The 15,580-nt window shown below is 33.9% G+C and overlaps 1 protein-coding gene across 3 annotated transcripts in view; it reads left to right on the top strand.

Annotated features, from left to right (window-relative positions):
* Positions 1-15,580, top strand: part of LOC137657126 (uncharacterized) — a 740,415-nt gene that overhangs the window by 577,024 nt on the left and 147,811 nt on the right. Inside the window, exon 3 of one of the 3 annotated variants that reach the window (XR_011047117.1) lies at positions 8,800-8,920. The exons of 1 other annotated variant lie outside the window; for it this stretch is intronic. The gene's annotated coding sequence lies outside the window, so the exon portion shown is untranslated. Of the gene's footprint in view, positions 1-8,799; positions 10,020-15,580 lie in introns of those variants that run through there. One more of the 3 variants, XR_011047116.1, reaches the window with a different exon arrangement.

Below are 15,580 nucleotides of genomic sequence, written 5' to 3'. Positions count from 1 at the left end.
GATCTTTATTGAATCCTGGTAAAGGCTAATTTCAACCAGACTGCGTCATTTGCATTTTGCGAGAGATGACGGCCAGCTTCGGATTTGACATCTCTCTCTCTCTCTCTCTCTCTCTCTCTCTCTCTCTCTCTCTCTCCTCTCTCTCTCTCTCTCTCTCTCTCTCTCTCTCTCTCTCTCTCTCTCTCTCCATTTGTTGTATGAAGGGCAAGGGGTGGCATGTCTCTTGTACCCTCCTACCCCACATCACTCCATCTCCTGGGCCAAAAGGTAATGAAGTCAGTCTAATCATCACTTTCCGATGTGGATGTCCTTCTATTCAGAATTATAAATTGTGTGATACGGAGAAGTAGGTAGATGCACGGCAGGAGTACGAATGAAATGGGGTATTATTTTTCAGTTAGATCATTTGATTTTGAGACCAACGCAAGACTCTCTCTCTCTCTCTCTCTCTCTCTCTCTCTCTCTCTCTCTCTCTCTCTCTCTCTCTCTCTCTCTCTCTCAACGTGCGTGTGTATGTGCAGAATCTTTATTTAATATTTAATTTTCTTTATATATGGTTAACCCTTCTAAACCCAGGGACAGAAAGCTTTATTGCTATGATTCCTCACAGTGACATGTTCTATATTCATATCAAGGCATGACCCGACGTAGCCAAAAGAAGAATAAGCCCCAGGTCCCCAGTTGGGATACGACAAGATATAATGCTATTATTTTTCACGAGATTTATTTTTGTTTGTGCACTTTCTTTGGATTCTTTAGTAAATTCAAGATTCCATTCGTAATAATGTAAATAATAATCTGAGGAGGTTTATATTAGGTTTAACCTTAATTGATAACTTAGTACTTCCTTTCGTTTTCGATATCAAATGTAGTTCAAGATAATATAAAGCTACCACAAAATTCATTGAAAATATTTTGTGAGCTAAACTAAAAAAAAAATCTAAAATAAATATATACTATACATCACTCCGTCATGGCGTTTGAGACGTTCACCTCAAGGTGTTTCAATAACCTAAGGTAAGGTATCTGTTCGTGCCAGAGGCCTTTTACTAATGTGGACCTGGATGAGTGCAAGTGCGTCCGAATTCATAGCCACCTTTGAGAAATTGAGGTTGATTCCACTATCTTCACTCACATACATGCAAATAATCACGTTTGTAAATGTACAATATATATATATATATATATATATATATATATATATATATATATATATATATATATATATATATATATTCATATATATATGTATATATATATGTATATATATATATATATATATATATATATATATATGCATATGTACAGTATATAAGTAGGTTTGGATATTTAAACGTATATATGTAAATGTACATTTCACACTGACACACAAACACACTCACATGCACACATATATATCCTATATACATATATACATAGTATGTTTTTGTGTATGGGGAATGTGCATCTGTGTATATGTGTATATATATATATATATATGTGTGTATATATATATATATATATATATATATATATATATATATATATGTATGTATATATATATACAGTACATATATGTATATATTATATATATAAATTTTCATATACATTATATATCTATATGTGTGTGTGTGTGTTTGTGTGTGTTACTTGTTTCTTTGAAGATGTTGGACTATTTGATAGCCAATTAACCAGGGTATGGGACCCTTGGCAAAGACCAGCATACTCCATTGTTGCAGGAAGTATACCGCTGCAAGGCATAAAGCATTATGAACTATATTGATTTCTGAGTATCTATCTTCTACAGAGGTTGCCCATCATGAATTGTGTTTCCTTGACCCATGGATGCCTCAAGGTTTTACGAGGGTAGGAACTGTGGAACTGGGAAGGAGTTGGAATTGCCTTTGGATATTCTGGCAGAAGGAGTGATTGGAGAATTCTGGTGCAGGTCCTCTGTATTGCTGGTGGCCTTTATTACTTCAGGCCCACATGGCTGAGGACTGTGAAGCATGGTCGGATATGATGAATGGCGAAGTATTGAATTAAAAGTCCAAGATAGAGACAAGACTGGCGAAATTTAATCGAGGGCTTTTGCGTCAATAGGTGTAGATGATATATATATATATATATTATATATATAATATATATATATTTATATTTATATATATAATTATATATATACATTTATCTGTTTATATATATGTATATATATATATATATATATATATATATATATATATATATATATATATATATATATATATATATATTTGGAAGTGCCGTCGTATTTCTTCATGTTAAATGAAATTCATGATCATTTCCAAAATCAGCATTGTTCTGTTTTTCGACTCTGAGTGAGAGGCCAAATCAGGTGTTGGCGATCATAAGATTACTAGCTACATTCGCCTTATTCGCTTTAAGGTGCCACCATTCATGAGTCACCATATTTTCTTCAAGGTTTCCAAAATTCATGAGTTTAGAGCAATGGAAAAAAAATTTAAGGATAGTTGTAAATCTAATTATGGTCTTTTTCATCGTCATCATTACTATTTTCTTGATGAATGTCATTGACGGTGACTATTGTTAGTGTCTGCAGCAACAGAATTGGTATCTCCAATAACAATAATAATCAATCTCGTTAGCTTGCGTTTTTTACTTACTAATTGTTGATGCTACAGTCGGTATTTGCAATGTAGCTCTTGTGAACAACACCGCTCAGAACCATTTTGGTCCGTTAGTGTATGTTTTCTCTCACTTTAAGTCCATCCAGGGATCCATGACACCAAGGGAACGAAGATCTGGAGGCCGTGGGCGTTTGGGTGATCAATAATGTTTTACCTCTGTCACAGGCGAGCTGACTTGCAGCCTCATCTTTTATTTCTTGACCACAGATTTTTCGCTTCCACGGGCTTAAGAAGAAATAAATATTACATTTTAAATGTTATGCTATGTATTACGAAGTAAACGATTCATATTTCTTTGGTTTAGGCACACCCCACTCAAAGTAGAAATTCTTCATAAGTAGAGTCATATGATATACATATACAAATGTGGGAAGAATTTTTTTTATTATCTTACTTCATTTACTAAGTGTAATGAATCTCATAAATTTGTCTAGCAATTCCAAGATCTTTCCAGACTACCATCGTGCCTGCAGTTAATTCTAAGTCTTGCCTTTTCCATCATAGGCTCAAAGCTATTCCAGAAGTTTTATTCCAGCTGTGACTAGATTTTCGAATGGTATTTCTAATCAAACAGTTGAATCTGTGGAAGTGCAATCTTGCTGCGAATAATTTTATGTTGAACAGGATGACATAAGTCTCTCTTCATTATCTATATTCGACAGATCTGTTTTAATGTTGTTACTGATCTTTAGATACTTTATATTCATTATTCGTTACTTCTAATATAGTTCATTTATTTCTTTTCTTCGTTGGGTTAATTTTCCCTGTTGGATCCTCAAGGCTTATAGCATCCAGCTTTCCCAACTAGGTTTGTATCTTAGTTTGTAATAATGATAATAATGTAACAGACATGGCAAGTCATGAGATGAAAGATACTGAAGCGCAGACAATCTCTTACGAACGGATATACCCATTTCCCTACCGGAATCAGATGAACTACACTTTCAGTACTTAATCTGTCATTACATTAAACATAGGATTTTGCTATAAAAGAAATTAGGGTCCTCTCTGCCGCATTCCTTTGTCGAGGTCTCATTAGGTCTTTAGTTTTAAAGTTTCAAGTGACTTATCTGCTGTGTACTTTTTCACATGGTATCGCTTCAGATTTAATCACTTACTTCGTTCATCTTCTCCTTTCGTTTACCTTCAGCGATCAAATGAAACGACATGGCTGAACCCTATCTATCTCTCCCTCTCCCTCTCCCTCTCTCATTTTTGTCATACAATTAAATTGGTTTGTTATCTTGTTTCCTTCGCTAACTCTTCACTTTCTTCCTTCTTTTCCTATTCATCATTTCTTTTAAAAGAAGACGGCCACAGGAATGCCCAATTTGGTTTTAATAAAACTTCCATATAAATCTTATCTGTCTCAACTCAGACGAGAAAATAATGGGGCAGATGGAAATTTATGACCCTTTGTGATGAATCTTATTGACCCAGAGAAGATAAACTGTAAAAAAAGTTAAAGAATTTGCATAAATAAATCTGTAGAGATTAGCCTGGCAAAAATCCTCTTTTTAGGGCACATAATATACATTATTACTTAAGCCTGATTGACCTATGAATGAAGTAAGGTAAAGTAGAATGGAGAAAAACACTAATAGACGCTGTGTATCAGTGTATGTGAGTTTTTATACATGAAAGAGATTGGTAGATATAGCAAACTATAAGAAATGTGCAAAAGAAAGACAGGAATGCAAACAGTATTTATAAATAGAGGAGGGTATCTTTGTGAGTAAGATATTGTGTAAAAGAGAGAGAATTGTGTGGTGTGTATGAAAGAAATTGAAGATCACCAGTGTGTGCGAGAGAGAGAGAGAGAGAGAGAGAGAGAGAGAGAGAGAGAAGCGTAATTTGTATGCATCATGTATTGATGGCGCACCGAAACAAACTTTTGTTTTGTTAGGATCAGGAATATTTATATCGGAAACAGATGTCGTTTAGTAATTGGACTTTGTTCTGCACTAACGCGCGTCAACAGTTCATAATTTTATTCTCTCTCTCTCTCTCTCCTCTCTCTCTCTCTCTCTCTCTCTCTCTAAGCTGTAAAATATAACGACTTCTAAGTGGAATTCTTGAAGAGGGTTCTTCCATTAAGAGAGTGTATCCCGGTCGACGATTGAAAAATTAATGTCTGAAATTACGTGGGTGCTATCCTCAATGATGAATTTATAAAACTCTTTTCTCATTTTTATCGTTATCCTCATTATTATTATTATTATTATTATTATTATTATTATTATTATTATTATTATTATTATTATAAGCCAAGCGACAAGCTTTATTTGGAAAATCTGTATACTACAACCGCATTGCCCATTATGGTAAGCTGCACTGTAAAGAAAAGAAACTAAACTGAAATTGTAAAGAATGAACAATAAAAGGTAAAAATGTAGAAATGACAGAGATATTTGCTGCCAAACTAACTGCTTTTGTGTATACTCGAAAGTTAAAGTTCCAGGTACAGAGGGAACCTTGGTTTGATTTGCTGGTGTCCTAAAAGAACTGCTTACCATAGCTATAGACTCTTCTACTTACTATATAAACAAATAACCACTAAACAATTACAATAGCCACTCCTTTGATATGGAAGTGTAAGATGTAGTATAATTAATGTAGTCATTAGATTAAGGAAAGAGGAAAATGACGAATATGGCAGACTTTTCCTAGAGTAAAATTCTCAGATCAGGTACCTGGCCATTCCTAAGAGATCTTATAACAGTCATTGATAATATGTCAACGGTGGCTGATGACTTAACTAACCTGCTTCCTAGTTACGCTTTTGCACGGATTTTGTTTTCGCTTTCAATTAGATAATTCAACGCATTTTCTTACTGGTTGGAAGAACAGATACGTAATTACATGTATTAGTTGGAAGAATTTGATTTTACCTTTCATTGATAGTTAGATAACCAAAGCTCTGTATATTAGTACCAGGTTAAACGCCATAAAGCTATAGCTATATGATGCCCAAAATTTAATGATAATTGATTTTCAAATAATTTCCAAAACTATTTCTCTCAATCCATGTTGATTGTTGGAGAATTGAGGATCGATAACCATGTGAGATATTATGGTTCATCAGTTATTACTTTATGTCCATATGTTTTTAACACCGCAGAAATATTTAAAATGTATAAGCATAACAAACCTTCGTCTTTTTATGTCAAAGTAACCTACTCATTAGAATGTGTTCTGTTTGTGTCATCTCTGACCTGATTCTAGATTGGTGCTCTTCCTTGCTTTTTTTTTTAGCCCTAGTAGCAGTCTTCAGAGAATCATCCCTATACGTGTCAAACATAGGAATGTTTTCATGATCATTTCATGTGAGGGACATCGGTCTGCTATCTATTGGGGAGAACATGAAGGCGCCCATCCTCGAGAGTGGTTGTACAAACAGACTTTGGAACCATCGGGTGTTTTGTACGATAGTAGTGGCCATAGCTGCTTCAGTCAGCAGGGTACGGTCATACCAAACACAAAAATCAAGTGCTTTTTGAAGATCCATAAGCATCTCATTACTTGTGTCATGAAGAGCAGTCAAAACCTGTCCCAAGACCTGTGAGTTTTCTAGTGCATGCGTTGGCATAAATTCTGCTAATTCTCTTCTTGGCTTATAAACTTTTCAGCTGGATTTGAATCCATGCATGATGTTTTGGATCACTGTGAGGGCTGCTCTGTTAACAATTTTGGTCCTCCTTCGAGTTCTTATGCTGTCAGCAGATTCGGTCATGATCCAGTGGATCATGGTATACTGTACAGTTCAGTTGGAATTTCATGGATTCACTAATAACAATTATGGTGTTTGTATCCTTTGCTGTCTTGGTAAAGTTTGGGATGAATATCCTTATCACTTGTGCTGCTTTGTAGATAGCGTGCATGATGGCCTCTTCATCACCGTGATTCTCCATCGCAGAATGAGCCCTGCTCTCCTCTCATGTCTATGGGGAATATACAACAGTTGAATTCTATCAATTTTCTTGAAAATAAGACTTCTATTGAATGTAGGTACGTGATTTTTCAAGCCTTCTGTGCCATCTATTTTAACATATTTGGTATTGATATCGTCCATAGGTAGATATGCTTGGTTCTGTATTTGGACATCAATGAGGTTAATCAACTCGAGCAGCTTTGCATGCTGTACCCAGGGTTGTTTGTGAGCTGTTCTCATTGTCCATGGAAAGCATGCTTTGTCCAGCGTGTTTTGTGATACTGAATACCATTGATTATGCATCCCCTGATTAAATGACTGTGTTTAGTCTTGTTTTCATTGTGTCATTATTGGATCTTTCAACAGCTTCATTTATGACATTTTCCTCATTGACTTTGTTCATCTGATGATAGGTGCTATTCATCATATTTCTGACAGAAGAAACATTCCTTATCCTGTGGATATGTAGTGAAATTTGTGAATGGTGTTGAAGAACAGGATGTTAGTGGGCCTAATTCATCCACCTCTGTTTCCTCTTTTCTGTCTACTTCTCTTGGGAGTGTGGCAGCCAATAGCTAATGCATGTGCATGATGGTCTTAGACACATTGGATTTGGCCTTTGTTAGTTAAATTTACATAGCAACTACCATAATATACTGCCTGATTTATACAGTATTTGTTCTTTGTACAACTTTGAGCAGTCGGAGCACCTCAACTTAGTTGCCATCATGCACACTGGCCCTTTTTCTACTATGCCTAGCTGACGCCGATAGGCGTCTGTCTTCTATATCAGCATCAAACTGGTCAGCGTAACACTGCTGTAAACTGTTCTAAATACATAATAAAGGCACACTTCTATAGTCAGACCAGTAGATACACATATCCTTGTGGTTGGTATGTAACATGGCCTAATAAATAATTTTTCTTATGAAATATGAAATACGTAAACATTTGCAAGAGCTGCTCTAATTAATGTCTTAACGCATCTGGAACTATAAGCATTATATTCCTTTGCCTTGGAAATCGTATTTTAGCAGTCAAATTAGAAGCTATAGGTTTTTTGAAAGTTATTGTAAAAAACATTTTTCATAGCCGCCGTTTTGTAAAATCCTATCTGGCTGCCACATGGCAATCAGGGCAAATATAAACATTGCTTTTTTGATTGCTTATGCTATAAGGGGTTCCAAAAATATATAGTTTTCATACTCTCCGCAAAAGAATCCAACGAAAGTTGAATTCCAAACATACCGAACCTGACTAAATATATCTGATATTCATGAAGAGCCATGAGAATTATTTAGAGACAAAAGATATAACCATTTGTGGTGAGTAAAACACCATATTAGTTTGCATATCAAAGCCAGGTCTGTCATTAATGGTTGATATTACCTGTTACATGAAGGCAGGGTGATTACAAACGGACTCGTTATCTGTTTCTAGAGAACTTGAAAATACCTTGATATATTAGATATTAGTAATCATATTTAATTAGAACTTTACACGGGAAATTGATTTAATAAATGCTATTGATTTCATAGTGTTGAGAAAACATTTAGTGTTTGTTACTGCATTTGCTGATTTGTTTAATTTTTCCATTATATAAGAGAATAGTATAAATGAAACAAGAAAACAAATATTAGTTATTTTTATCGATTTCGTTGCCTCGCAGATCAATAGATTTTTTATTATAAATTGATAACAATAATATAAGAATGAACATAGTTAGAAGGAATATAAAAACTTCAAATGATGATAAATCTTTGTTTCAGCTCTCCCTTGGCCCTCCTTGATCTTTTACTCTGGGTTCTAATATCCCGTGTAAGATACATTTTAAGTCCCGAGACGACGTTGGAAAACTGGTAAAGAAAATCCCACGTGACAGAGAACCTTGAAACCAATTCTCTTTGCTGGGGCTGAGGATTCTCTCTACTTTCTCTCTTTCTGATATGTGATATCATATATATATATATATATATATGTGTGTGTGTGTGTGTGTGTGTGTATATATATACACACACATATATATGTATATATATATATATATATATATAATGTGTGTGTGAGAGAGAGATTGTATTTATTTAAACACAGTTAATGCATGTATATGTGCTTATTCATATTCTTATATTTCTTACAGAAGTGTATGCAGGAATGTTTTTATATATATACAGTATGAAATATTGACTTCATCCCTCCTTTTTTCAGGTAAGCTTTTCTCGGTATCGAAATGATCAGCCTTTTCAAATGGGACTCGGTCGAATGCTAGGAGGTCCAGTCGAATAGATCTTCTTAGATTGGATCCAGAAAACGACGAGTCACTAACTCTGTAAGTTTTCTTTGAGGATTTTAATATTCTGTTTATTTGTTAAAGTGTTTTCTCCTCTTTATATTACCCTTTCTTTTTATCAGTATTCTTTGTTTTGTCGTCTTTTATATTTGATTATTCTTAGAGTTCTAATATACATCAGTACCAATTTTTAATAGATTGAATTTAATAGAAATGTTTTTCCTTTTCTATGTATGTAAGTGTAAGTTGATCCCTTTGTCTATTGGACAGACACGCTCCTCATTGGCTAAAAATTGAGATCAAATCCTTGAGGATGACTGAATGATATAACAACGTTTCGTTTGAACATATATCAGCCTTGTTGATCTGATCAGTGTCTTGTGTACCATGTAGTTGGTCGACTGTAATGAGTTAATGTCTGAGGTAAAGGGTGCACGACAAGAAACTTCGTCTAAGAATATTCGTCGATAATTAAAAGGGCAATACTTCAGAACATTTTCTTAGGGGATAATCGATAGGACCAACGTGATTACTATACCGTTATTCGTTCGATTAGTGAGGTTAAGGGACATTCTTATCTTGGATAGCGCTGGGACAGGGCATTGTACCAACAACTTCACACCACAATAAATGTTTGAAATCGGAAGGGTAACACCTTTTGATCTATTAATTGTTCTAATTTACAAATAGGAAGTTTTATTAAAATGGGACTGGTTTTTCCCAACTATTCTCCAATTTCTAAAAATTGTGGCACCTGTTTCAAGAGACGACAAATTCGAGGAAATAACTGACGCGTTCCACGTGGGCAAATGGTTGGGGGGAGATTATAATGGCTTGCACCCCATTAAACTAGTCGTCTGTGTTCCTATTTCAAATGGCATCAAGGTTATTCTTCTCTATTAATTAATGGACGTTATAATAATTCGTGGCCATTATCGTAAATTGAATTGTTCTCTTCTGTTGGTTATTAGATGAGAATAAAAAATCAAGCACTATTCAATAGTCTTGAATCTTATAGTTCTTCCTGAAAGATTAACGAAAAAAATAGTGCGCGAAAATTTTAACGAAATTGGTCTTTATTATTCAGCATGAAAGTAAAAAACACAAACACAAATACAGAACATAGAAGTCACATTAAATGCAGCCGTTTCTAGTCCACTGCAGGACAAAGAGCTCAGACACGCTCCAAGTAAGACACATACACACATATATATACATATATATGTATATAAATATTTGTGTATATTGATTTACCAGTAATACATTACATAAAGATGATGATTTGTGCACCCACGCGAGTGCACACACATACACATATACACACATACACATTATATATATATATATATATATATATATATATATATATATATATATATATATATATATATATATGATAAATTTTGCACATTTAGACGTGTTTTTCATATTCAAATAAGCCATATAAATTTTTTATACATTAATGTCTGGATTCTCTTAACGACCTCGGGATCAGAGCCCCAGGCGAAATCACACAAAGACAAGAGCTTGTGACCGGCCGGGATTCGAACCCTGGTCGGCAAGCTTGTATAAACAGTGACTAAACCACTTGGCCACGAAGAAAGATAAAAGTCAATGACAATTCTTATTTGAATATGAAAAACACGTCTAAATGTGCAAAATTTATCATTAATCGAATGCCAAGTAACAAACTACCAATTAGCTACGATGGTGAAGATGGGTTGATTTCAATTCTAAGTACAAAACACCTGAAGTCGACAGGTATAAGTACAGAAGAATTTCATTGACTTTTATCTTTCTTCGTGACCAAGTGGTTTAGTCACTGTCTATACAAGCTTGCCGACCAGGGTTCGATTCCCGGCCGGTCACAAGCTCCTGTCTTTGTGTGATTTCGCTTGGGGCTCTGATCCCGAGGTCGTTAAGAGAATCCAGACATTAATGTATCAAAAATTTGTATGGCTTATTTGAATATATATATATATATGTATATATATATATATATATATATATATATATATATATATATATATATATGTATATATAATATATATATATATATATATATATATATATATATATTTATATATATATATATATTATCATTTTCATGCATTGTATTACTATGAAAATCAACAACCTTTCCCACAGATTTATATACGGTACACATAACACTTTTAATTTAATATATACACACACATATATATATATATATATATATATATATATATATATATACATAAATAAATATATATATATATATATATATATATAAATATATATACACACACATATATATATATATACTGTATATATATTTATGTATATATACTATATACACTTTTGCTTGTGTAGTTTAATTACATAAAAATGTTCCGTCAGTATTATTCTCGATGTATGATTTATGAATGTTATGGCTGAGTCACATGTTTCTCTCATCCTCGTATCTCTTTCTCTGTAGCTTTACTTTGAAAATCTGGCAACTGTTACCTGTTTCAGAGCTCCAAATCTGTCTGAAATAACCTCTTGACTTTTGAACTTTTCAAAACTACAAAGGTGATTGGTTTGGCCAATAGACTGCACTTTCTCACTGACGCACACACGCACTACTCCGGTGAACACATGAAATTTTCAACCTGACCTTTAAACGGGAGGTTTTAAACCCTCTGAATCACTTACGAAGTCCCTCTCTATTCCCTCTTTGAAGATTCCTAAGGATCATCTTTCTCCATTTTCAGAGCAAAGGTGCGAACTGAATACTAGTCATTTAATGATGGCGACACTGAGCTTGGTTGGAGTATCGATTACCCATCCATAGTTCTTCTAAAATCGTGCATGGCAAAATTATTTTTCCATGTCACTAAATCCTGTAAGGTAGAAATAAAAAATGGGACGAATAAAGTGGGTCATTCCATTTACGTAATGTGGATTAATATTTTATCATTTGAGGCAAACTCCCTTACGATGAATTGTCAATATTTCTCATTGTAAAAAGATAGTTTAAGAAAAAAAAAAATCTTGTATAATAGTGTATCAGTGTATACTATAAAATATTTTAGTCTTCTTGTATGGCCTTTGTATGATTATGATTGAATCAATTTGGATTCGACGAGGTCAACAGAGATAGATTGTAAATGACTGTATATCAAGGTCTGATCGTAAAATACAGAAATATATCAAATGCAAGTCTGTTATTTGTCTGTTTTATCTGTAAATAAACATTTTTTTAGGAACCTTTATTCATATTATAATACTTTTCCATTATTATATGAACATTGGCAGTAGTCTTGTGATATACGGATGGTTGACGTAGCATCATTAATTGACAATGATATCTGTCAGAAAATTATTTTTTCTTGAGTATGCAAGTTAAAAGGATTCCATTTCATAAACTAGGTCTTGTGGCGTGTAGTCGGTTAAGAATGTGTTTGAGAGAGAGAGAGAGAGAGAGAGAGAGAGAGAGAGAGAGAGAGAGAGAGAGGAGAGAGAGAGGAGAGAGAGAAGAGAGAGAGAGAGTAAAGATAATTGAAACAGTACGGTAATAATTGTAACAAATATAAAAAAAAAAGAACAGCATCAGTAATTATTAAGTGTGAATTCAGCAAAAATTCTTTTCCAAACATTTTTCTTCCTTAATAGCTCTATCTGAAATGCGGCATGCAAAGCTATTACGGTAGACAGTTCTATTAAGGCAAGTTCCCTAATTTACAGTATTTTACCCAGACTACGCTTAAGTATGGCACGTAAACAAAAGCTAAATAAAAGAGAAACAAATTTGCTTCACTTTAAGGGCTCTTTTCCTGGTTTTAATCACACAGGGAAATTGGCTGAAAATAGTTTATTCTCGGTTTGATTAGAAGTCAAATAAAAAAAAGACTATGAATTTATAGTTCTCAGGTTTCTTTCAGGAAAAGGATATAGTATGCAAAAGTCTTAAGAGATACAAACTCGTTAAATCCTCTAGACTCATCTCACTAGATCTGTTATATTTAGAGCGGTAATGAATTTGATCTTTCTGACGGTATTAGAAAACCTTTACATTACAAATATTATTGGCAAGATATTGTTAGATTTTTCTATACCTTGTGTATAGAATATTTTCCCGTAAGAATGTTGCCTTGAATATGTTTGTAAATGGCATTTGGTAGATTAGTTATCACATTTATTTACTGGAAGACCAGTTCTCGTCAGCAATCTATCATTGTCGTAAGTAATGGAGTCTGGGAATGAGATATCACAGACAGACTCGAAGGCTTTTGATCTCGAAGCTCTACAGATCTTCGGGTGCTCTCAGGAGGTTATGGGGTTTTTGTATTGTGCATCTTAATTTTTGTTAATACAGTATTAACAATGTTGTTATGATTATTGTTTACTTCAGATAATATCTTTATTATTTCATGAATAAGTTTTATTGTAGGCTAATTAAATTAATAAAAGTCAGTACATTTTGGAAAGTCATTGATATATCCAAAACTTGAAAAACGAGTGGAGAATGTTTGTATAATCTTTGAGGCTTTGGAAAACAAACTATTTTTGTATTTAGATACATGTAAAAAATGAAGCCAATTGATTTCATGGAACGTATTGCTTCTTGTATGAAACATATACTGTATTACCCGGTACTTAATAATTGCAAAATTATCTATATTTTTCGGAAGGACGTTTTTTGCCCATATGAATGGACAAAACATTAAAAAATTTATGTTCCCTTTACGCAGATTTAATGCAGCCTTTATGTGCACATAATGCAGAATAAGTTTGTAAAAGTCTTGGGTTTGTTATTTTTGAAAGAGAAAATGAAAACATGAAATGAAAAGGACGAGTCTGAGAATCAATTATCCAATACGCAAAGAGAGAGATATCCTTTGGGATTTTACTCCATTAAGTTCATGGTGGGTTTTTTACTCTCGTACCCAGTCCGGTGGTATTTCCAATTTATTTCCGCGAACGAAAGCAGAGGTCTTCCCATCCAAAAACAAGCTTCACCAACGCTCTTCATGAGAGAGGAACACACTGGGTATGGAATTTAGAGTAGAGGGAGATATACAGACAGAGAGACATATTTTCCTTCAACTTTAACCGGGTCTTCCGATCTGTGATTGGCTCTATAGAAGGACCGCACAAATTACTGATATTCAGTAATATATATACTGATATATATATATATATATATATATATATATATATATATATATATATATATATATATGTGTGTGTGTGTGTGTGTGTGTGTGTGTGTGTATATTGTAAATGAGAGAGAGAGAGAGAGAGAGAGAGGAGAGAGAGAGAGAGAGAGAGAGGAGAGAGAGAGAGAGAGAGAGAGAGAGAGAGTTTTACGTTCAGGATATGTGGCATGAGGTTCAGGGCTTTGGCTTTGGCGGTGGACTCCATTCAGAGTAGGACCACCAGGGACAGGGAATTCATGGGGGGCTTTTGTAATGTACCACAGAGAAGGTCACGTGTCCAATAATACCTTCATCGCTGGATGTGGTATTTGTTGTATACAGGGGGAATTTTTGGGTCGAAGTCTTATTCAGTCATGTTGTTAATATTGTTGTCTTTTTTTCTTTTTTAAATAGTTACCGTATACTTTGTTACTTCATATAATGTGAACTAATCGTATTTTTCAACGTATTATATATTATATCTTAATTTTGATGGTCATCTAAGATCTTTGTGATCTTTCAAATATCTGGCCTTGTGAATGTTTTCATTGATAACAGATACGTATAATCAGTTGATTTATAATATTGGGTGCTTTGTGTCGACTTCCCGAAACTTGTTACTTATATTGATATGATGACTAAAGAAACGTAAATGCATTAGTAACTTGGAGTACATTGCCATGGAGTTGAGATGCAGCAGAAAAGATGGTTATAGGATTGAAGTCTTGATTCTGAATGGATATGGAGAATATGCCAAATGATATAAAAGTAGGTGTTCATAAAAAAAGAGGATGTATAAAGGTAGAAGAGCGAGTATCAATTGGTTGAAAATATTAATATTGGATAGATTGAGTATGGTAGGAAAGAATCGCTCATTATAGTTTTAATCCCGAAGTAATGAAAGATTAAAGGAAAAGTTGGCTCTCTAGGTTCTATAGGGAAGTATTAAAAGTAACTTCAAGACATATGTAAATAATGTATGGCTTGTAAGGCAATTGAGGAGCTTCTAGTGGCATATTAGGTTGGTTAGCTGTGACCGATCAGACGGAAAATCTCCCACCATCGCCAATCTGCACTGGCCACCATGGTGATGAAAACTGGCCAAACCATACCATGTCTGAGGCCTTTGTACTACAGTAAATTAGAAATTGCTGCATTCATTATATATATATATATATATATATATATATATATATATATATATATATAATATATATATATAATATACTGTATATGTGTGTGTGTATGTATATATAATATATATATTTATGTGTGTCTGTGTGCAACCACAGATATTAATTGGCACGCAACACAACTTGGAGTCATTAACCGGTAAAATGAATTGAAGGTGTGAAAGAATTTTACAAAACACAGAATAGGCTTTTTTCCGTTAGGCGACTCATTTTTGTGTGTGTGTGTGGGGGGGGGGGGATCAGTGTATTGAATGTCAAAGTTCGAGAAACCATAAAGGTGAACAAATAGGTGTCTTCCTTTGATTCCTTCGTCAAAATTTCTTTGTCTTTTGTCATGGAAAATC

The sequence above is a fragment of the Palaemon carinicauda genome, chromosome 18 (assembly GCF_036898095.1).
Source record: "Palaemon carinicauda isolate YSFRI2023 chromosome 18, ASM3689809v2, whole genome shotgun sequence".
NCBI classification, from domain to species: domain Eukaryota; kingdom Metazoa; phylum Arthropoda; class Malacostraca; order Decapoda; family Palaemonidae; genus Palaemon; species Palaemon carinicauda.
The sequence above is the reverse complement of the archived record's forward strand: the minus strand, read 5'-3'. Positions and strand labels throughout refer to the sequence as shown.